Source organism: Hyaena hyaena, unplaced genomic scaffold (genome assembly GCF_003009895.1).
Source record: "Hyaena hyaena isolate Hyena2069 unplaced genomic scaffold, ASM300989v1 scaffold_338, whole genome shotgun sequence".
Lineage (NCBI taxonomy): Eukaryota > Metazoa > Chordata > Mammalia > Carnivora > Hyaenidae > Hyaena > Hyaena hyaena.
The window spans coordinates 1531149-1552865 of record NW_024080970.1 but is presented as its reverse complement, the minus strand read 5'-3'; the positions used below and the strand labels follow the sequence as shown (position 1 = coordinate 1552865).

General features: G+C 48.4%; 1 long non-coding RNA gene across 1 annotated transcript in view; it reads left to right on the top strand.

The window, feature by feature from the left end:
* Positions 1 to 2941: 2941 nt before the first annotated feature.
* LOC120243346 overlaps positions 2942 to 21717 on the top strand; it is a 34501-nt gene continuing 15725 nt past the window's right edge. The window contains exons 1-2 of the long non-coding RNA XR_005531276.1: positions 2942 to 3304; positions 10600 to 10723. This is a non-coding gene — a long non-coding RNA (uncharacterized LOC120243346). The remainder of the gene's footprint in view (positions 3305 to 10599; positions 10724 to 21717) is intronic.

Here is a 21717-nt window from a genome sequence, read left to right as displayed (position 1 = left end):
CATAAGAATAATATATTTGTGTTAAATCCTTAAAAATCCACTGGAAGCCCCAGGCAGTAATCCGCCCCCTTTCCCTGGGAGCCTGCCCTCTGCATGGTCTGTGTGAGCTGGATGGACCGCGTCTCTAAGTTCTGTCTAGATTCACACATTGTTGCGTTGACCTCTCTTATGCTCTTGTGTGTCCAAACAAATCCCCCAACTCTTGACCCTTTTCTGTTTCTTTCTCCTCTCGTTAGAGCGTATTGAATGGAGTGGAGATTCAGGAATCTTTGCCACTCATCCTTCTTTGTTTGAGCCCCAGAGTTAGAAGCTACTGAAACTTTGAGACTCATAGTCAGACTTAAAAGTCCAGATTCAGAGCAAAATTTCACACAGGTCCTCCTTCCATCTTTCCAGACTCCATCTCATTGAGCATCGTGGCCGTGGGGCCCGTTTCCAGTGGCAGCTTCAGCCTGTAAATCCCTCAGTGGGCAGGCTGAGGCCGTGCACACGGTGAACCTTCTCACATGGGTTTTACCTGCACTGTGGTTTTCGGTGAAGGCTTACCTTCAAGCAAAGGCTGTGCTGGACTCATCTGATGCTCTGAACCCATGAGAACAGTAACGCTCTTATAGAGCTTTGCAATTCTGTATCTGGTTTGATGCTCCTGACAGTTCCAGGGGGTAGTAATAGTACAGATACCATTTCTCCTTGCAGAATGTGATTCCGCCTTATATCTTCAGGTTCGGGGGGAGATATGACACTTCACAGTAGCTCAATGATCCCAAAGTCAGTCTCTTATCTACTTAGAATGTTATCGGTGTTTTTTTCCATTGGGTTAATTAGTAAATACGTATTTCTTGCTCCTTATGAATGTTATATAAAGTACAATGGAGGCTAAAAAAGTAAAAAGGAAACTGTTCTCATCTGCAAGGAGACGTGGTATAATTGGAAGGGCAGCACATACAGCCTCTAAGAGAAGATGAATAACGGAAGGCGAGTCGGGTGAGTGATGTATATTCAAGAAATTGTTTTGGGTCCCTACTACGGTCCAGGGGCTATTCCAAATGCTAAGGATTCAAGAGTGACCAAAACAGATAAAAATCTGTGACAACTAACATTCTAGGTGGGAATAAAGAAACGGTAAATAGACAAGACAAAAAAGTAAAACATATTCTATATTTGTGAAAAACAAAGCAAGATAGGACGGCACTGTTGAAGCTGGCGGTGGTAAAATTTTTAAGGAGGATTGCATGCAGAGGCCTCATTAAAATCAGAGTCAGGTGAGGGGCGCCTGGGTGGCTCAGTCGGTTAAGCGTCCGACTTTGGGAGCAGGATAAGTTATTACAACTGTCATAGTTTGTCAATTTGTCCGCCACTTGGAAGCCACTGAACTCTTTAGAGAACAGAGGATTTCATGGACTAGAGGAAAAAAATTTGGTTTTTTAAGTAAATTTTTAAAGTAATTTCCAGCCTTTTCCTTGAATTCCGCTGTTTGTTTCTTTTTTCTTTCATTTTTTTCATTTTCTTTTTCTTTTTTCTTTTCTTTCTTCCTCTTCTTCTTTTTTTTTTTTTAGCGACGCTCACCAGTGACTCAAGTGTGTTTAGCCTTAAGTGAAACTCTTCATTTTTCAAATTGCATATGCTTGTGTCACAGAAGTCTCTGGAAAGAACTTCACCAGATCTCGAGTCCACACACGTTTAGACTTGGCCCATGAAAGCCTTCTTTGTTTTATCCCTTGGCCTATATGCTTTGGTTTATATTTGCTCTTGGGATCAGAAAGGGTATGCTCTCAAAAACTGCTTCCCATCCGCGTTATCAGCATTTAAAACATTTTAAACGGAATTCTGTGATGAAATGGGACTCTTCTACACTGATTACTAGTAACTACAGGATCACCACGTTTTGGCGTTCCTCTCAGAATGAAAGGATTTGTGGCAAGAAGACAGAAATCACCACCTGAGACATTGGAGGTGGTGGTGGGTGGGGGACCATGTACATTTCTTAAAAGTGGTGAAGAGCAGAATTAGAATTTTAGGGGCCTTTGCTCCCGTTTCCCGCCTCCCCCTGCACCCCCAGGATGTGGGGCTAACTCTCGAGAAAAACAACCCCATGCCTGGAGTCTCACAGCAAACAAAGCCTGCCCAGCAGTCTCCTGATTACTTTTGTCTTCCTAAATCTAATCCCGCGATAAACCTTGTTTCCTACACTTGACGTGCACCTCTTTCACTAACCTAACCCCAAATCCATCAGACACATTGTGGTTGGCTCATTGTGAACAAACAGAACTGACAGTTTCCTTCCTCAGAGTAAACAGTACTGGTACTTAGCCACAGTTCAAAGGGTTTATCACCCCAACGTGGCCGTCCTTTTAGGTGGGCAAGTAGGCTCAGCTTCAGCTTCTAATTAACTTGCTTTATTCCCTGCTCACAGTCCCAATTTTTACTGGTCCAGAAGTACTGCATGATTACCTGAGGGGGGGCCTATTTTCAGAGCCTTCCTTTTCTATTTTCTCCTGTTCAGTAAAACCGCCATGACCCCCATCCCTGTTTAATTTTGTTGCCGTTTACGAACAGGGCATCGTGGAGCAAAGGGCCGCCTCACCCTTCTTGTGCCATTTCTGTGCTAGATTTCGCTCTGCTGTAACCTCGGATCGATTACTAGGAATCCGGTCAGCACGGTATTTTCTTTGGCCTCGCCCCTTCTCATTCTTATCCTCGGTTCGCTGGAGGAAAGGTCTAGAAGTGCGGGGCGGGGCGGGGGGGGGCTCTGCTGGCGGCGTGGAAGGCCTGCAAGTGTGTGCTCTCACGCCAGGTTCGTGGAGGGGCGCACCCCGGGCACACGCCGTGGGGCCTGCGCCAAGGCAGGACACGCTCTCGGGCTTCTCAGAAGACAAACCGTTCACATTTCCTATTGTTTCTGCAGGCACTTGCTTCCCTCTGTTTATTCCAGTCTTTGTAAACCAATGAGTCACGTCACTTGCTTCTGAGTCCAAGTGACTTCCCTCCTGGGGGTCATTCCAGAACGAGCCCCAGCAGAGGTCTGAGCAGCAGCGGGGGCAGGGGCTTGGTCTGGGGCTTTGTTCTGTCCGCTGGGCTCTGTGTTAGAATCTCAGAGGAAAGTGCCCGGAGGAAAGACCTCCACGTGCCCGTTTTGCCGCCGTGATAGCCAAGCCCTCACTCAGAACTACTGACCCGAGTCCCCCGTTGCTCAGCGGCTCCCAGCAGCGCGTCTGGGGCATCACTCGCTGACCATCAGTGTAGCTGCTGGGGGATCCTCTCGAGGCAGCCTCACTGTGACAAGTGGCCCTCCGGCATTCTCTAGGTAAGTGCTGCAAACGGAGGGTGGAGGGGGCTGCTTGGGAAGCTTCCACAGGGAGTGTGCCTCCCAGGGGCCCTGAGTGTCCAGGACCCCCGGTGCCCCCCTTCCTAGGAGGCAGTGGGTTTGAGCAAAGGATCCTGCTGCTGTCGGAGGGGTTAGGGGGCTGGCGTCGCACAAAGGTGAGCCTGCGGCCCAGGCCAGCCGGCTTGCAGAGGAGAGCCAGCTGTCCCCACGGCCCATCGCTTTGGGAGGGGGATTCCTCTACAGGAAGCGGCAGGTGGAAGGGAAGGAGAAAATGGGCATTTTATCTGCATGGATACGTACACATAGGAGACCTCTGCCACTTTCGGAAAGATAAAGTTTTCACTTGTTTGTTTTTTAGGGGTACAAAGGATTTATCCAGATTTACAATGAACCCACCAGGGGCAGCGCAAAAGCGCTCACTTATCTTGCCTCTTGATGGGAGGGAGCTTTGAGAGGGAGTTCAGAAGAGGTGTGAGCAGCTAGTTTTGTCTTGGGCCCTTCCCTTCCAATCTGTCACCTGCTTCCTTGTCTCCACAGGACACCCCACCCCTCCCACTCCACCAATATCAGATCTTATCTGGGCAGAGAGATTCTGCAAAGCCTTTTCTATTTTAATATTAGGAAATCTGGGTTGCAGACCCGTCTCTGACACCACCTTTGGGAAAACCACATGACTCTGTATAACGTAATATCTCCCTTCTGCGAAGTCGGGGAAAGATCTTATGGGGGCCTGGCAGAGAGCAGCAAAGAGAGGGCATTTCAGGCAGAGGACTCGAATGAAGGCTCTGAACAAAGAGGCGGCCTGAGTGTTTGGGGAAACAAAGGAGGCCTCCGTGCCCAGAGGGGCGGGGGCGGGGGGGGGGGGCGGATTAAGCAAGGTTGAAGCCAACAAGGGAGGCGGAAACCAGATCAGAAGCTGCTTATCTGAATATTTTAAGGATTTTGATATTAACCCAACCAAAATGAGGAACCAATGAATCATCTTAATTAGGGAATTGGCTAAACAACGGCGTAACACTGGCCTGTTCTCAACCCATTGGCACCATGGCAGCTGGACTCAGGCATCAGCGTGTGAACCTCATGGACCTAATTCGAGGTTTTTAGGTTGAGGGATCCACACGCTATCAGTTTTTGAAATCATTCGGTCAAAAAAGGGCATTTGCGAAAACAACAGAAAAGTCTATCATCGTCATGGTCTCCATCATCAACGTCATTATCAATCATCACCATCAATCATACTTTCATTAAAAAAAAAAAGGTGGGGGACACTTTAACACCAACCAAAAAGAAAATAAAGGAAGGACAAGTTCAGAATAATGGAAACTATTTAGATTTGATTCATATGCCTTGATGAAGAAAAATGGTATTGTTACTATTATTTTGTCTTAGACCTGTGAACGCTTCTTCACAAGCAGCACTTGTCGGAGTCCTGACATTTGGAAACAAGCTGTCAAGGTAAGCGCCACCATTGACTGGATGGTGAAGAGAAGTGCTGGCCTCATGGGCGGACTTGCTGGAGGAAGAGATATTATGTTGGGTTTGGGGGCAGTTAGGGATGAAGGAAAAGGTGACGGATATGAAAGTCCCTGAGCACGCCTGCAACACAGTAGATACTCAGTAAATGTCAGCAGACACTTGAGTTGAATTTGGTAATAATAACAGCCAGTCTTTATATAACGAAAGTTTCATAACTATTGTTTTATTGATTACCACTCGAGAGGTAGCTAAACGAGGTATTAATTCCCCTATTTTATTATCCCCCGATCAGAAAATTTTAAATTACATCAAAGTTTCCCATTGGGGCGCCTGGGTGGCTTAGTCGGTTAAGCGTCTGACTTTTGCTTGGGTCATGATCTCGCGGTTCGTGGGTTCGAGCCCCACGTCGGGCTCTGTGCTGACTGCCAGTTCAGAGCCTGGAGCCTGTTTCAGTCTGTGACTCCCTCTCTCTCTGACCCTCCCCTGCTCACGCTGTCTCTCTCTCTCTCTCCTAAAAATAAATAAAACATTTAAAAAAAAAAAAAAGTTTCCCATCATGTTTCTTCTGTTGGACAGCGCTGTTCCAGACCGCACTAGAAATATTTCTTTCCTAGGAATAGAATTGTCTTTTAGGGTGTGTTTACATAGAGATAGAAAAGCTACCTACCCACGGGCCACATCACAAGTGCCTTCAAATCCTTTGAAGCATGTGAGACAGCCCACCTCACCCATTTTGTCAATGAAATTGAAATGGGACGATCGTGTCTTAATTAGGTACAGATTCTCTCTTGCCAGCATTTGCCAAACAACAGGAAGAAAAAGAAGTAACAAGATCACAATGTTAAAAGGCGAAAGGGAAGAATGACCAGATTGTCAGTGTTTTCGTGACTGTGTTTGGACCTGAGGATGGTGGGGAAGGTAACAAATGAGATTCGAGTCTTTTAATGTGGGAAAGTCGGTAGATACTGTGTTCTAATTAGTCCTCTATGTCCCAGATACCGGCTGGAAATTAGTACATTTCTTCCGTGACCTTTAAATTTGATGCATAACAAATTACTTTGTCAATTAAAAAAATAAGGAGTTGACATACGCATTAGTCCCCATATCTAATTTATCATGGGTTTGGCAATAAGTAATCCATCCATTTAATTATTTATACATTCACTAAGAAACCTCTGGAAAGTCCATATGCAGGTTTATCTGTTTTAACGGAGTATGCATAGTGAGAAACTCCCTGTCCAATTTCCTGCTCCCTAGACCTCCAGGGTAAGGCGGAGGCCTTCAGGGGGCCAGGTGAGACCCCTGCCAGCTCCTCGGAGGTCAGCCCTAGGTCGGGAGGCTACTCAGGGGGCTGTGGTTCTTTTCGGATACCTTTTTCCAGGGCGTGTTCCTTCGTGGCCACATGACTGCAGGAGGGAGGGTCGCGGGGCGGGGGGCTCCTCCCCGCGCAGTCCGGCCTCTGCAGTGCGCTGGCCTTGGGCGCATGGCCGTCTCCGGATCACCTGCGGAGCTGCGCGGTCTCCAGGTAGGCGGCCTGCGGGTGCGGAGAGCATCGCTCTGCTGCTGTGACTGTACGAGTGAGGCGGGGTCCTCCGCGACACAGGGCACGTGGCGCGCTGGCCCAAGGCCGTCGCCTGGTGCACACGCCTCTCCAGGTTTTCCTGCCGGGGAACCAGGGCCTCGGGGTTGGGGGTGGATGTGGGGGTGGGTGTGGGTCGTGCCCCAGCAGGGAGCGGACCACCTCCTGGCGGTGATGCAGGCGGGGAGGGGCAGCTCCACGGGCCCCATGCACGAGGTGGCCCCCCGCTCTGTGCAGCTGACATTGCACAAGCCGTTCCTTTGGGCAGCCCCGGTCAGCTCTAGGGGTGCAGCGTCCCTTGGCAGGGATCGGGCATGCGTGAGCAGGGTGAGGCGGGGAGGAGGGATGTGGGGGCTGGGAGGTAAGGCCCGGGAGATACTCCCAGGCGCTCTGGACCCAGGGTCTGAATCGTGTCCTGTGCAATCCCCGTCACATGGTGGGTGTGGCCCTGGTCCCGCCCTATCTGGTAGGAGCAGCTGGCCTGGTGGCACCACGTGGGGGACAGCGCCTGGGAAGTCGAGGACCGAGCTCCGGCACCTCTGGGATCCTGTTGGAGCATCTCTGTGCGGCCAGCAGGGCGCTGAGTCTCTCGGGAAGGCGACTGGGCCTCCTGGAGGTGCCCTTCGCCCTAGTGCACAGCCTGGCCGTGGTGCCTGCGGATTCCGCTCACCTGGGGCCCCAGCTGGTCCCCCACAGCCTGCCGCTCACCGTGCAGGGGGCAGTACTGGTGGCCCGGTGGCCTGAGTGCGCAGGGAGACGCCAGCGCAGGCTGTGAGCTTGCAGGGCTCCCAAGCACCTGCTCCCGGATGGCCTTGGACGTGGTAAGCATCACCTCACGGCACTGCCTCAGTCACTGGCCATGCCTACCCACTTGCGGCAGTGCCTGGACATCAAGGTGAAGCCAAGGTCAGGCAGTAGCCATCATCACAGCCTTGGGGGTAAAGGTTGTGGTGCTCCCCGGGGTGGCCCCAGGGCTTGGTGTCCGCACAGTACCTGAGGACATTGGGGAAAACAAGGTAGAAGACGGGTGCCTGGGTGGCTCAGTCGGCTGAGCATCTGACGTCAGCTGAGGTTATGATCTGATGGTTCATGAGTTGGAGCCCACATCTGGCTCCAGGCTGTCAGTGCAGGAGGCTGCTTGTGATCCTCTGTACCCCCCCCCCCCGCCCCTCCCTTGGCCTGCGCTCTCTCAAAAATAAATAAACATTAAAAAAAATTTTTTTTTTTAAAAAGAAAAGCAATGCACTGGGGTTTCACGTATTAAGCACCGAATTCTTCTGAAAGACTCCAGATGGGCAAAGAATAAGCCACAGATCATCACTTTGTTTTGACGTTCAGAGTCTGGTAAGAGGATTAAACACCAAGTTCCTGATGAAACTCTGAAATTCTAAAGAGTTTTTTAAAAAAATTTTTGTGATGTTTGTTTATCTTTGAGAGAGAGAGACAGTGCGAGTAGGGGAGAGGCAGAGAGAGAGGGAGACAGAATTTGAAGCAGGCTCCAGGCTCTGAGTTGTCAGCACAGAGCCCCATGCAGGGCTTGAACTCACAGACCACGAGATCATGACTTGAGCCGAAGTCGGACGCTTTACCGAATCAGCCGCCCAGGCCTCCCTGAAATTCTAAAGAGGTTTAGGTAATACGGACATTTTTACTTCTCTGCTAAGCTTTTGATACTAAAGTAATACTACTGTTTGGCCCAGCCTGCAGGACGCCTCCGCACAGGTCCTGGTTACCCCTTGTGAGCAGCACAGCCGTGGACTTTTTATCTCTGCTGAGTCAAGAGGGTTTACAACAGGGGCCAAGGAGCTCCTGGTCTGCATTTCATATCATCAGAAAAGTCAGGAGCTAAAGTTGCAATGAGTCAAATGTCCCGGTGACACAGGGTAAATGTCATCCACCCACACCTGCCTCTTGAACTAACTCCCCTGACCCAGGTCACCCGGGGGCTCCCTCTTTGAGGTGCTAAATCCAGGGGGCTCTTTCCGCTGTTATTTGACTTCCTTCTTACATTTGACACTATTTTCCTTGAAGCTTTTTCCTCTCATCTCTGTGTGCTTCCTCTCGGTTTCCTCTTGAGATGCTCTTTCCACTTCCCATCCCCCGTGTTGGCGTGTCCCAGCTTCTGATGGCGTGGTCTTCTCTTCTCTTCCGGTGCGTACTTTCCATGTGAGCTTCCAAGAGAGGCAGGTGCATCCCAGCTGCTTCTTTCTTTAAAAAAAAAAAAAAAAATTTAATGTTTATTTATTTTTGAATGAGGTAGGGTGTGGGAGGGGTTCCAGGCTCTGAGCTGTCAGCACAGAGCCTGACGTGGGGCTTGAACTCATGACCTGCAAGATCATGACCTGAGCCCAAGTCAGACACTTAACCGACTGAGCCACCCAGGTGCCCCTGGCTGTTTATTTCTGCCTTAGAATCCTCTCCTGAGACCCAGCCAACTGGCTACCTGTACTTTCATATACTCTAGGACCTCGAATTCAGGAGATCAGACTGAAGTCGTCTTCCTTCCATTTCTTCCTTGGTGAAAGACCTCATGGTCCACTCACTTTCCAGGCAGAAATCTGGGAGTCATTCTTAACTTCTCCATTATTTCCCACAGTCCTTCAGTCAGCCAGTATTGAGAATTGCGGTCCCCTCGAAACTTCCTGAATCACTGAGAAAATGCCTAAAGGAATTGACGTGCACTATTCTCATTCAGGGGACTAAAATCATGGTGTATGTTATAATTTTTGAGTGAAAATGAGACATTTTCCAGCACGTACTTCAGCGGTATCCCTCACTTCCCACCCCTTGCCTTCAATCATGCTGTCTTCAGAGTGTAGTTTCTGAAACTGAAATTTGATTATATCGTCCCACTGTGTAAAGTCTTACCGTTTTCTGGAGATAGTCTAGACTCTTGAACAGGTCCTTCCTGAGCTGGCCTGGCTTGTTCTCCCCTTTGAGCGTCCAAATTCTCCCCCACTCTGGGAATGACACAGAGTTCTCTTTCTGAGCTCCTCTCGTCCCTGGGCTTCCAGACTGTCTCCCACCTGCAGCCCCATGTGGTAACCCCGAGTCACCCTTAAAATCCACCTCCGGAGTCACTGTCTCTGGGAAGTCTTCCCTCACCTGCTGCCCCTCGTCTGGGTTCTCTCTCTCCACACACCCTGACCAGAATTTGTTTTGATGCACGATAAATGCCTGTCAGGCTGCTCCATCCATTAGCTCACTGGGCAAGCCTCGAATCTTGAGCGCCATCACGGAAGCACAAGACACGCAACAAGTAGCCACGCCATGTTACTGAAGGCGTCCGTGGTGTGCGGCCCATGCAGACTTACAGTGACGTGGAAATGGAGTGGAGAAACGATAAGAGATGTGAGAAAGTTAACCCAGTCTCCTCGTTTGCATTAATGAGAGGCATGAGTAGGGCTCTCCATTCTGTTCCGCAAATCCCTTCCATGCAGCATCCAGCCCTGGCTTCCTCCATGGCTAGAGGGCACGTAAGGGGGCGATTTGGACCGAGGAGCCATCTTGCATTACTCCGTCTGGGCAGAATGAAGGTCCAGCTATTTCTGGGACTCTGGAGTCCACTCCAGGCTAAATTCAGTTTCTCAGCTTTGTCCTGATGTAACCCCCTTCCTCCAGTACTCACTTGTGATCAGCCTAGGATTGGGGTTCTGGAATGCCCACACCGACTCAGCTGTCACTCTCTAGGAGGTCCATCCAGGTTCAGAACTCGTGTGGGTGCGTGTGTGTGTGTGTGTATGTGTATGTATGTGTATTACATGGGAAGAAACAGAGACAGAGAGTAAGAGGGGGGAGAAAGAGAGAGACAGGAGATGGGAGGAGAGAGGAAGACATGGGGGAGAGGAGAGGAGACAAAGAGATGACTTGCAATGTCTTCTACTCTCCACGGAGGGAGTGCTAATTAAACACCAGGCGCTCTGCTAAGCCCTTTATATGCATCCTACTATTGAGCATACACTGTTTAATCATATTCCTCACACGGATTTAATCCTCACGAAGCTGGCGACCCAGGTGAAGAATACCGAAATCGGCCAGACAGCTAGCAACCCGCAGCGCGGCCCTGAAACACAGGCCCTGAGTCTCCCTACTTGGTGTGAGCGTTGACATTAAACTGCTTGTAGCACGCCATCTTGAAAATGATTGCTTATGGATGCCATTCTGGCTTTTTCTTTTTTCTTCCCCCCTTTTTTCCTGGAAATGGATGGTGGGACCAAAGACCAGCAGGATGTGTGGCCGCAGAATAAATCAACGTCTTAGGTTTCCTCCCAGGAAGCCGAACGCTGCCTCTGAGCTGGGACCGACTCACGCGCAACCGGAAACTCAAGGGAACCAGAGAGCAGGTACTTCCGTGTGTTTGATGCTCCGTTTCAGGCCTGATGGACACGCGTTGAGTCTCAGCAAGACATTTATGCCCTGAGTTCCTAGCCAAAATGATCCCACCCCAGTCGGTCTGTTCCCTTTTCTGAGGCTGTCTGCTCTGCTCCCATCCATGCCGGGCCTTATTTTCTCATCCTTTTATCTTGTTGAGACTGTGTGATAGGAATTTGCTTTGGAGGGAATTACAATTGGTTTAAAAAAATGTGGACTTGGGTCCCCTTGCTTTGTTACTGTAAGTGTCAAAGGGGACCGGGGCGTGTGGAAGGGTTGGGAGGGGGGAGATTGGGGAGGGGGGTCTTGTACACGTAGGTGTGCGGGGGTCACTTTGCTGTGGCTGGAAGTCCTTTGTCTGGGGCTGCGGAGGAGACAAATTCCAGTGGCCACCAAATGAATTACAGACCTGCTGAGCCGTCCAGTCTCCACAGGATAATGTGTGGCTTTCGTTCCACAGTCTCAGGGGCAGCGACCAACTTCCCTCCTTTGTGCTCCTTTAGGCCTCTGGTTAGAAGTAAATAGCCTGCTTAGCCAAGCCCTCCGGTGAGGGGGGGGAAGGGGGGGCGGGAAGGACGGTCTAAGGACATTCTGAATGACTGAGCTATTTGCTAGAGCCTAAGAGGAGTGAAAATCTGCTCCCTCATTCTTGCAAATTTGTTTTTGTTTCTTTTGAATTTTGAGTGACTGGAATCTCTGGCTCCAAACATATTTTGTTATGCAAATACTCCATCAGCCCCGGCCCCACAAGCCCCTTCCAATCCCCTCCAAAATACCTTAATTACAGAGCAGGTGAACAGGACTCAGGCCTAAAGGGATCTGCGCGTGTTACCTTGTTCAAGGGGCGGAATCTTGGTACTGCTGTAATTTGTGAGCACAAAGTGGGGGCGCTTGTATGCATCAGTGTTTGGGGAAGCCCCCCTTGGATTCTCTGGTTGCGTGGTTGAATCAGCCTTTACTTTGGCTGAGTGCTGGCTCGCCTGAGAACGGCCCATGCTAGGTGCTGAGCAGGGGCAACAGGAAGACACAAAGACTCCTGCCCCCGAGGAGCGTTCAGACTCGGAGGAGCCATGCTGTTTTCCCCCAACAGCCTCTGGACCACTCAGAGACAGGGTCTGTGTTTATGCATCCTTGGCTTCCCGGCTCCCCCCGGCGCCTGGCCCCTGTTAGGCTTTTCAGAATGCAGCGAGTGCATGAAGAAATGGCGTCCCAAGGTGGAGAGAAGGCCTCTGTCTGGGTCCCCAATGAGCACTGACTTCTAGAGAAGCTCTAAGAAGGAAGCGATCTGTGTGGGGTGACAGGCAGAGGCTTCCCCAGTATTTGAGTTAGTTCTGGCAAAAGGAAAAGATTCAAGGAGTAATGTGGGAGGGCCTGTTCCCTGGGGCTGGGAGATGGTGGCTAAGCTGGTCTCCATCTACCGGTCTGGGCTTCAGGGAGCTTGTGCTGGAGAGAGGGCATTAACACACTGGAAACCTGCTGAATGCTAAGTGCTATTGACTTGGGGGGATTGTAATGATTACTTTTATTCTTTCTGTTGAAGGTCAGTTGTGTGATGAGATCCATTAACATGGCCATTCTTATTTACTATATGGCTCTGGCAGGGTTCTAGGTCCGGTTGAAGGGTGCGGAGTACATTCAGGACCCAATAGCAGTCACGGCTGTTACTAGAGAGACCAGAAGCCCATGCCCCGACCGGGGGTGTGAATGGCGATGTCTTTGTCTTGAGGTGTTCATTCCTTTGACGTGTGTTAGTAAATATTTCAGCATATTCCCCTCTGCTTTGACTTCTTGGCTGTTGGCTGTTCTTGTCGTTGAATGGTTAACTGAGCGGAGGAGCTCATTTGGTGCATTTGCAATAGGAAGTGGGTATTTTCCACATCCTTAAGCTGTGAAACTATCTGGGAGCAGTATTCGCCTCCCATGTAAAATGTGTGAATTTGCAACCCGGACAGAGGTAACGTGAATGGCAAACCCGTCTCTTCCTAGTGCCCAGCGCTGACCTGAGGAGCTTTTGGGGGGACTTGAAATCTCCTGGTCCTCTCCGGCTCCCCAAATAATGAGGCTATTTTATGAATGCAATGAAATAGGCAAATGCAGATGACAGACCAAAATCCAGATGGATAGAAAGCACCAAGTGAATCCCTCCTTCCAAGGAACTCATAAATACTTGGGATGTAGCATACCTCATCTGCACAAGGTGGGAAAATCCACATTTCTAATGGAGTAGTATACAAATATATACAAATCAGTCAGATGCAGATGAAGCCATAATTTCTGAAAGAACACAGAGAAGAGGAGATAAAATATGTGCTTCAGGGGAAAACATCCCAAGCATAACATGGCTCGAGTGGATGCATTTTTGTTAGTACGACGGAGACTGAGAGGTTCTGACTCACGGTGGAAAATGAATAATTTTTGTACGAGTGAGGATAAGTTACAGCCACGTCACCAGAGAGGGCCCTGAGCGATTGGGAGGACAGGAAGTAGGTTGTATTCTTTGCTCTGCACAGTCTCCTATGCAGAAACACAGAAGGATTTGCATGAAGCTTTTCTTTTCCATTTTGTTGGCCGCTTTCAGTGTGTTAGATGAATCAGTCATGCCAACCTTCAAAAGTTCGGGAGAAAAAGGTTGGAAGAGAGAACAGTGGCATATCTAAGCTCTCCTGAAGCTTGTTGGATTAGAAGAGCTTCAAGGACAATAGCATTTATTTTGATTCCTTGATGCCTTGCAAGGAGCACAAAACCTTTTATAGACACTATCTCATTAACTCTTTTCAATCCCCCGGTGAGGGAGGTGGTGCCAAGAGCAATTTATTATCACCTTATGGATACAGAAATGGGACCCAGCAGCTTTCCAGAAACTGATTATGAATTAGAGCTGTTTCAAGTAAGTCACTGTAAAAGTTTCTGGTCCGTTTCTAGAATCTTAGTACAGAACTCTCATCTCCATCCCATGTCTCTTTGATCAGATGTCTGAGACAACAAAAGCAAAGAGGATATAAGATACATTTTGGCAGATTCTAATCTTCTCATGGTTTCAGCTTCGGGCTTACTTTATACTTGAATGCTTGCATGGAAAATCTCAAAACCCTCAAAAATTGTCTAGATCATTCTAAAACCCCAAGATTCATGAGCAAGCCTTTCTGTGAATTGCTGCATCCTAGTTTCACATTCATACCGAAGGCCCTCTCTTTCCAATACCACTCTCCCTGTCCTCTGCTGGACTGTGGGCCCTGGGGGTACGCATATCACGGGGTTCTTACCTTCCTGTCTCCTCCTGCCTGGCACACAATCTTCCCAAGGCAGGCACTCATGACGGTTGTGCTTGTTGACAGGTGGGGCCCAGCTGATCCCCCAAGTTGGTGTGATTTAACTTCAGGCTTGTTGACTTTGCCCCATCAAAGGCTTGGGGACATTCTGTCCAGAGTAGGGCGCTGTCCTCTGTATTCCCTTGTAATGGGTACATGTTTGGGGGCCCACCCTTAGTTAAGGAAAGAGGAAAAAATTGGAGCTTCTGCAAGATGGGTTCAGTTTCTGATTTGAACAGAGACACGCCAGGTCCCCTAATGTGTACTGAGTGTAGACAGACCATCCGTCATTCTTCTAGAAACCTTCCCCCGCCCCTCCCCCCCATCCACACCAGGTGTCTCATTCAACTCAGTCAGCAAGCCTGTACTCAGTGGGTATGGACGGCTTGCAGTCTGTCTGCAGGAAGCTGTCACTCTTGAGTTAGCTTGGCTTGGTTTTCCTGACTGCTAATGGCTAAGAATGTCGGTCTTTCTCTGGTCTCTTTACAGCACAGGCTGCAGCCATGAGAAATAAAATGGGCTTTTCCTGGTAAAATCAGCAGGCAGAAAACCCGTTTTACGCCCTCTGCTCCCATCACAGATGACCCTTGGCCCGGTTAGACCTGCAGGGGCCCAAGCAGCTGGGCCTCCCTTGGACATCCGGGAGGGCACCTGCACTCCATCAAAGGGCAGCAAAGGGTGGGGGGTGGGGAGTGGGAAGATGGGGGGCGGGGTGGGGTTGGTTCTTGGGGGTCCCTTGGGCTTTGGCCTTGGGCGGCTCCCTCTCTCCTTGTCTTTTCCTAGTCCTTTAAAGAATATCCGAACTCAATATATTTTCTGGGCCAGGGATTCTAAACTTTTGGTGAGCAGTAGAATTCATTTAAATAAGGTGAAAAAAGAAGTTAACGGTGCAGGGACTCCGTATGTTTAAATTTCTGAATGCTCCTGGCCTCCTGAGGAAACTTCCCAAAGCTTTAAAGACGCTCCGGTGATATTAAAATGCAGAAGATTGCTCCCTCTTTTTTTTTCTTCCTTCCCGGAGTATGGAAAACTTGGCTGGTTTCAGCTTGTCCCTCCAGGAAACTCAACTAAATTGTACTAGGCAGGGTTTTTTCTTCTTTTCTTTTCCGTTTTGTCGGCAACTTCATTTATGGGTTTGTAGTGGACACACTGGCCCGATAGGACCGGGGTCCTAGAGAAAACTTCTGCTTCACTGGATGGTAACTTTTTTTTTAAAAAATGACATTCTTTTTTATGTGTGATGTCGCCTTCCCCCCTCTCTACTGTATTTTTCATATTTTTAGTTTCACTTGGAATCTACCTTTCGAGCTGCGTTGGTTTCCCTTGACTACCTGTGGTTTGTACCACTTTTGTGGCTGGGAGGTCACTCTGGTCACTTAGCAATGTGAACTCTTTGCACAGAATAAAACAAGCCTCTACCTTCTTTCACATCCTGTTGAGAGAAGACGAATTTTGTACGTAACCCGTCAAAGCCAGAAACATCTCTTTCTCATCCTGCCATCAGGGGACGAATTGTCCAGTGCAAGGACAGGGAACGTTTGTTTACTCCCTGAAAAAATCTGCGAGGATTTGTCTAGTGACCTTGTTCTAATCTGGGCCAAATGATGCCTCCTGGTCCCTTTCCCTTATTTTCCATCTTTTATCCTATCTTCCTGCCTCAAAACTATTGTTCTCCTCCAGACTCCGCAAGAATTGATGGGGGGGGGGAGGGGGAGGCAAGAATTATCTACAGGGTATCATTCATGTGGGCGGACATGTAATAGAGTGATCAAGAGTATAAATTCTGGAGTCACAATGCCTTCAGTTCTGGCTCTGCCACTTGCCAGCTGTGTGACTTTGAACTTGCGATTTAACTTCTCTGAGCCCGTTTCCTCTTCTGTCAAATGAATATACATAGGACCAAGGTCGTGTGAAAAGCTTAGCACGATGGCCTCAAATATGGTCATCATTGTGATTATCGATATTAGTCCGAAGGGCATTAGTCCCACCAGATAAAGCCGTGGTGGCTCAGGTAGGGAGATGGTGCCTATGGGACCACATCTTGATGACATGGCGACATTAGCATAAGAAAGGCTCTGAGAAGACTAGTTAAGCAAAATATTTAGTCTGATCCCATGTTTACTCAATTTATTTGTCTCTGCAAACTCTCTTTTCTCTTCTTGAATGTTCCTTGGAACACACTTGGAGAAATGTTAAGCCAGTGTGATTTAAAAAAAATTTTTTTGTTTTTTGACAGAGAGGGAGAGTGTGAGGGAGGGACAGAGGAAGACGGGGGGAGAGAGAGAGAGAGAGAGAGAGAGAGAGAGTGAATCTTAAGCAGACCCCACGCCCAGTGCAGAAGCTGACTCTGGGCCCCATCTCATGACCATGAGATCATGACCTGAGCCGAAATCAAGAGTCTGATGCTTAACCAACTGAGCCAGTGGGATTTTAAACCACCCCTTCCCAATCATTACAGAAGTTTGTATTAACCCTCTGTGGAACTGATCACATAGATGTGTAGTAGATAAACACCACGATTTGCCCCAAAATGTATGCCAACCAGGGAAACACGAGAGAACATGCGTTGAAGGCCACCTGGTGATATGATGCGCTAATTGGTCCAAACCGCTTTTTCCTCTTCTTCTTTGTAAAATTATCAGTTTATTATAAGCCACATATGCCTAAAGCGAAGAGCTGATCCTCCCCAGTTCCTGCACATCGGTCTGCTCAAGTCTAACACTCTGGAAATAAAGATGTAAAGGATAGAAACAAGGTGGCCTTCTGGAAGATCCACAGGTATTTAGGTAGCGGATACGTGGACGTCTTTGTTAATCCTGTGCACTGACCAGGTGAAGATGCGACCAAGCGTTGTAGTTATTATAATAAGGACATGGTCGTGTCCTGCGGGTCAACTATCTGGTGTGACGAACACAGTACGCAGCTGCAGAAGCGGTGATGCCTTCCCGCCGTTTCTTAGTTTCCAAATCCAGTTTCTTGGGGGTGGTGGGCACATCCTGGAAACAATCTGAAGTTAGGAAACTTCCTTATCTGGAAAGGCTAAGGACACAGGCTGTGAGCTCTGAACCAAGGTTAGATTTGGGATGTGCATGTGGCTTAGCAGCTAGAATAGGGTCAGAGTGAGCTGCAGAGAGGGACGGGGCACGAATGCATCATGTGTGTCCCGGGGAAGGAGCTTCCCAAAAGGGACTTCTGTCTCAGGCTCGGCTCTGAGTCATGGCTGAGCAAGGTGTATGCTCCTGTTTGGGGCCCTACACGTTTTGGGACAGTCCTAATCCTAATCCAAATATTGCGCTCCATCCTCTCTCTCTACACACACTTGAATATATTAGGATCACCTCCTGATCTTAAATTAAGGCCAAGGTCACTCATAGCCCCACCCCACCCGCCCCCAGGAAAGACCAGCCAAGCCGGCCCTGCAACTCTCTCTCCAGCTGCGTAGCCGCCGGCACTCATTTCTTTCTTGAGCTTAGTTTTGCTTACTTAGAATCCCAGGGTTTGCAATAGATTATTTCTGGGTTCTCTTCTGGAACAAAGATTCTGGGGCTGTATGACTCGATGCAAAGGTTATGCCTCTGTCTTCAGGAATTGTTACCATTTGTTCAGTACTCCCTATTTTCCCTGAGGTGATTTCTTAAAAATGTTTGTTTATTTTTAGAGAGACTGTGTGAGCAAGGGAGGGGTAGAGAGAGAGGGAGACAGAGAATCTGAACCAGGCTTCGCACTGAGAGTGCAGAGCCCAATGTGGGGCTTGAATCCACGCACCGTGAGATCATGACCTGAGCTGAAGTCGGACGCTTAACTGACTGAGCCCCCCAGGCGCCCCTATTTTTTAAAAATTTATTTGCTTAACTTAAGTAAGCTGGAGGCCCAACACGGGGTTCGAACTCATAGCCCCAAGATCAAGAGCCACACTCTTTACAGGCACCCCCGAAAGCCATCAGTTTAGTTCTTCCGTCTAAAACCCAGATTTAACCCTGGATCCTGGTGTTAGACCAGAGCCCGTGTTTGTATCCGGCCTTGGGGGACAGGGTGGGAGGGTGCAGTCTTTTATCAAAACGGGGCCACATCTTGGGAGATGATGCAACGACCTCTATTCCCCCCTCCGCTGCCTGTGTGAGGTTTTGTTAGTCCCGCAGTTAAGGTCAGGCAAAGGCTTCCTTCACACAGTGAAGACTGTGTGTCCCTTCAGGGGGGCCCGAGCTTCCGAACAGAATCCTGGGACAAAACAAGCTTCCCGGAGCCTTGGTCAGTGGGGGCTAGTGTAGCCCTATGGCCCCAGGAGGTGACCGCCTGCAGGTGTTAGCTTTCTCATGCTAGAAGGGGCTATTTCTTGTGTCTGCTCTGACAGTGGTTGTTGAGTTAAATGCATCATTTCCCGAGTCTAAAATCTGGGTACAATAGGCTTTCTATTCGGGATGGTTCTAAGGGAAGAGACGCAGCTATGCTGGAAGTACCTGGACATTTGCTGGAGGACTTACCCGAGTTTTTTGTTGTTGTTGTTTAATTGAGATACAGATATATAACATTATATTCGTTTCAGTTGTACGACGTGGTGATTGGATATTTATATACATTGGAAAGGGATCACTGAAAAAGTCTAGTCACTGCCAACTTTTTTTTTAAGTTTATTTCTAAGAAATAAATGAGAAAGTTTATTTCTAAGATATTAAAGTCATTCTCAGGGCGCCTGGATGGCTCGGTCAGTTAAGCATCTGTTTCTTGATCTCGGCTCAGGTCATGATCTCGTGGTCTGCGGGATCGAGGCCCTGCCTCAGGCTCTGTGCTGACAGTGTGGAGCCTGCTTAGGATTCTCTCTCTCCCTGTTCCTCTGCCCCTCCCCAGCTTGCACTCTTTCTCTCTCAAAATAAACATTAAAAAAAAGGCAAGGTATTCTAGTTAGAAAAATACATTAATCTTTGTCATATTCCCCTCCCCACTGTTTGAGTATAGAATAAAATAAAAGAATTGTTGAATCATTGTTGAAGAGTGAATGAAGGAACTGGTGAATAAAAGGGATAGATGAATGAATGAATATCTGTGGAATGAGATCGATCTTGCAAGTGGTGGTCCAGAGGCGTTGAGTTTGTCCCGATTCTCAGTGTGGTGGCATTTGACCCATTTCTACTATATTCACACCACTGACTACGGTACTTTAACCTCTGACCAACCCAGGGCAAGTCAAGGATCTCCTACTCACTTGGCCCAAGTTCACAATAATGCTTGTAAAACACACACCAGGATGGAACGGTAGAGATACAAGTGGGGGCGTGTTTTATTTCTTTCAAGCTTCCTGGCATGGCTTTCCCGAGGTCCTGGTGCGAGTTTCTTTTATCCCTGGTCACGTAGCCCAGTAAGCTTTATCATAATTGTATTCAGGAGATTTCTCCTGTACTCCGAGAATCCCTTACTATGTTTCTTTCTTTTTTTTTTTTTTTTTAAATGTTTTATTTATTTCTAGGAGAGAGAGAGGGAGACAGCATGAGCAGGGGAGGGTCAGAGAGAGAGGGAGTCACAGACTGAAACAGGCTCCGAGCTGGCAGTCAGCACAGAGCCCGACGCGGGGCCCGAACCCACGAACCGCGAGATCATGACCTAAGCGAAAGTCGGATGCTTAACCGACTAAGCCACCCAGGCGCCCCCCTTACTATGTTTCTAATTCTTCTCCAAATGGGAGTGTTCAACTAATCACCAGCAGAGAAGTAGACTATCCGTGCGGGGGGTAGAATTTAATTCCATATCTGTCTTAAAATTCTCATTCGATGTAGGAAATGACTCCTGTGACTCCTATGGTATGAATGACATTAAGAAAGAGAGAGATCATGTGTTCAGGACACATATATATATGAAAGAGGATCTGATCCAAATTGTAGACTAAAGCTTTTGGACTGTAGGAATTGGACCCCATTAGAGGTGCTCAGTTAACACTTTTGTGTAAATGAATAAACAATAAAATTTTAGATAACGCCTGCCTTTGGTGTTTTAACTGGCCATCCTGACTCCTTAATATTTAAACATTTAAATACTTTAAAATTTGTGTTTATTTTGGGGACCCCTGGGTGGCTCAGTTGGTTAAGTTTGTCCGACTTCAGCTCAGGTCATAATCTCACGGTTTGTGGGTTCGAGCCCCTTGTCGGGCTCTGTGCTGACAGCTCAGAGCCCGGAGCCTGCTTTGGACACTATGTCTCCTTCTCTCTCTGCTCCTTCCCTGCTTGTGCTGTCTCTCTCTCTCTCTGTCAAAAGTAAATAAACATTAAAAAAGAGAGAGAGAGAGAACAAGAAAAGACAGAGCAAACAGGAGAAAGGGCAGTGCGGGCGTCAGGATGAGTGTGTAGGAAGGGCGGACACAGGGAAGAGTTTGGGGCATTTGGGCAGCAGAGAGCCTGGGTGGCTGGATCACAGAAAACAAGGGTGGGGGTGGGGGGAATAGAAGGCAACATAAGACCAGAGAAGCAACGAGGGACATCTAGGGGGGCACCTTGTGGGCCAGGAGTGAATGTGAGTTTTATTCTAAGTGTGGGGAGATGTCATGGAGGGCTTTGCACGGGGGCTCCACCTCCTCTACTTCATATTAAAGTGATTCCAGAGTGCTCCGTGGCTGCCGTGTGGAGATCGGACTGGAGAAGGACAGGCATAGGAGCAGGAAGGCCACCCAGGATGGGTGGGGGTGGCGCCATGACTGAGTGTGGGTGACACAGCGGCTGGGCAGTGGAGACGTGCTCGGAAGAACGGAGTCGGGGTCCAGACTCTGTGACGGAGTCTTTGTAGATGCCTGCACAGATGAGATACACCAGTAACCTGACTGGAATCCAGGTTTAGAGTAATAAAAACAGGGGCACCTTTGTGGCTCAGTTGGTTGAACGTCCAACTTCGGCTCAGGTCATGATCTTGTGGTTTGTGAGTTCGAGCCCCACATCGGGCTCTGTGCTGACAGCTAGGAGCCTGGAGCCTCCTTCAGGGTTTGTGTCTCCCTCTCTGGCCCTCCCCGCCTCTCTCTCTGTCTCTCTCTCTCTCTCTCTCTCTCTCTTTCTGTCTTTATCATCTCTATCTCTATTTCTATCTCAAAAATAAATAAACATTAAACAAATTTGAAAAATTTAGAATAATAAAAACAGTCATTGGTGCATTGAGATTCTCCTTTTCTTCTTCTTTCGAAGACCCTTCTCCTCTTATTCATCTGGAAAACTCCAAACTGCCCTTCATCGCTAGCTCATCACATTCTCTTGTGGTGATTTCTCTTATCCCAGAATGTCTGCTGCTCTCACCATATCACTTCCAGCACTGGGCGTAATTTAAAGAATTTTTAAAAATCACTTTGTTTATTATGATTATTGTTATTATTTCTTACTGTTGTGATTTTGTCATCTAAACTGTATCTGCTATGTAGAGAGCCTGGTTTAGCAATGATTACCGTGAAAAATAATTGCTGATTCATTTCTGGCAATGAATGTTTATCTCTACAAACATTTTTTTTTTTTTTTTTTTACAAATAGTTTATTGTCAAATTAGTTTCCACATAACACTCAGTGCTCATCCCCAAAGTGCCCTCCTCCATGCCCATCCCCCCCTCCCTCCCACATCCATCAGTCCTCAGTTTTTGTCAGCATTCAAGAGTCTCTCATGGTTTGCCTCTCTCCCTTTCCCCCACCATTTCCGCC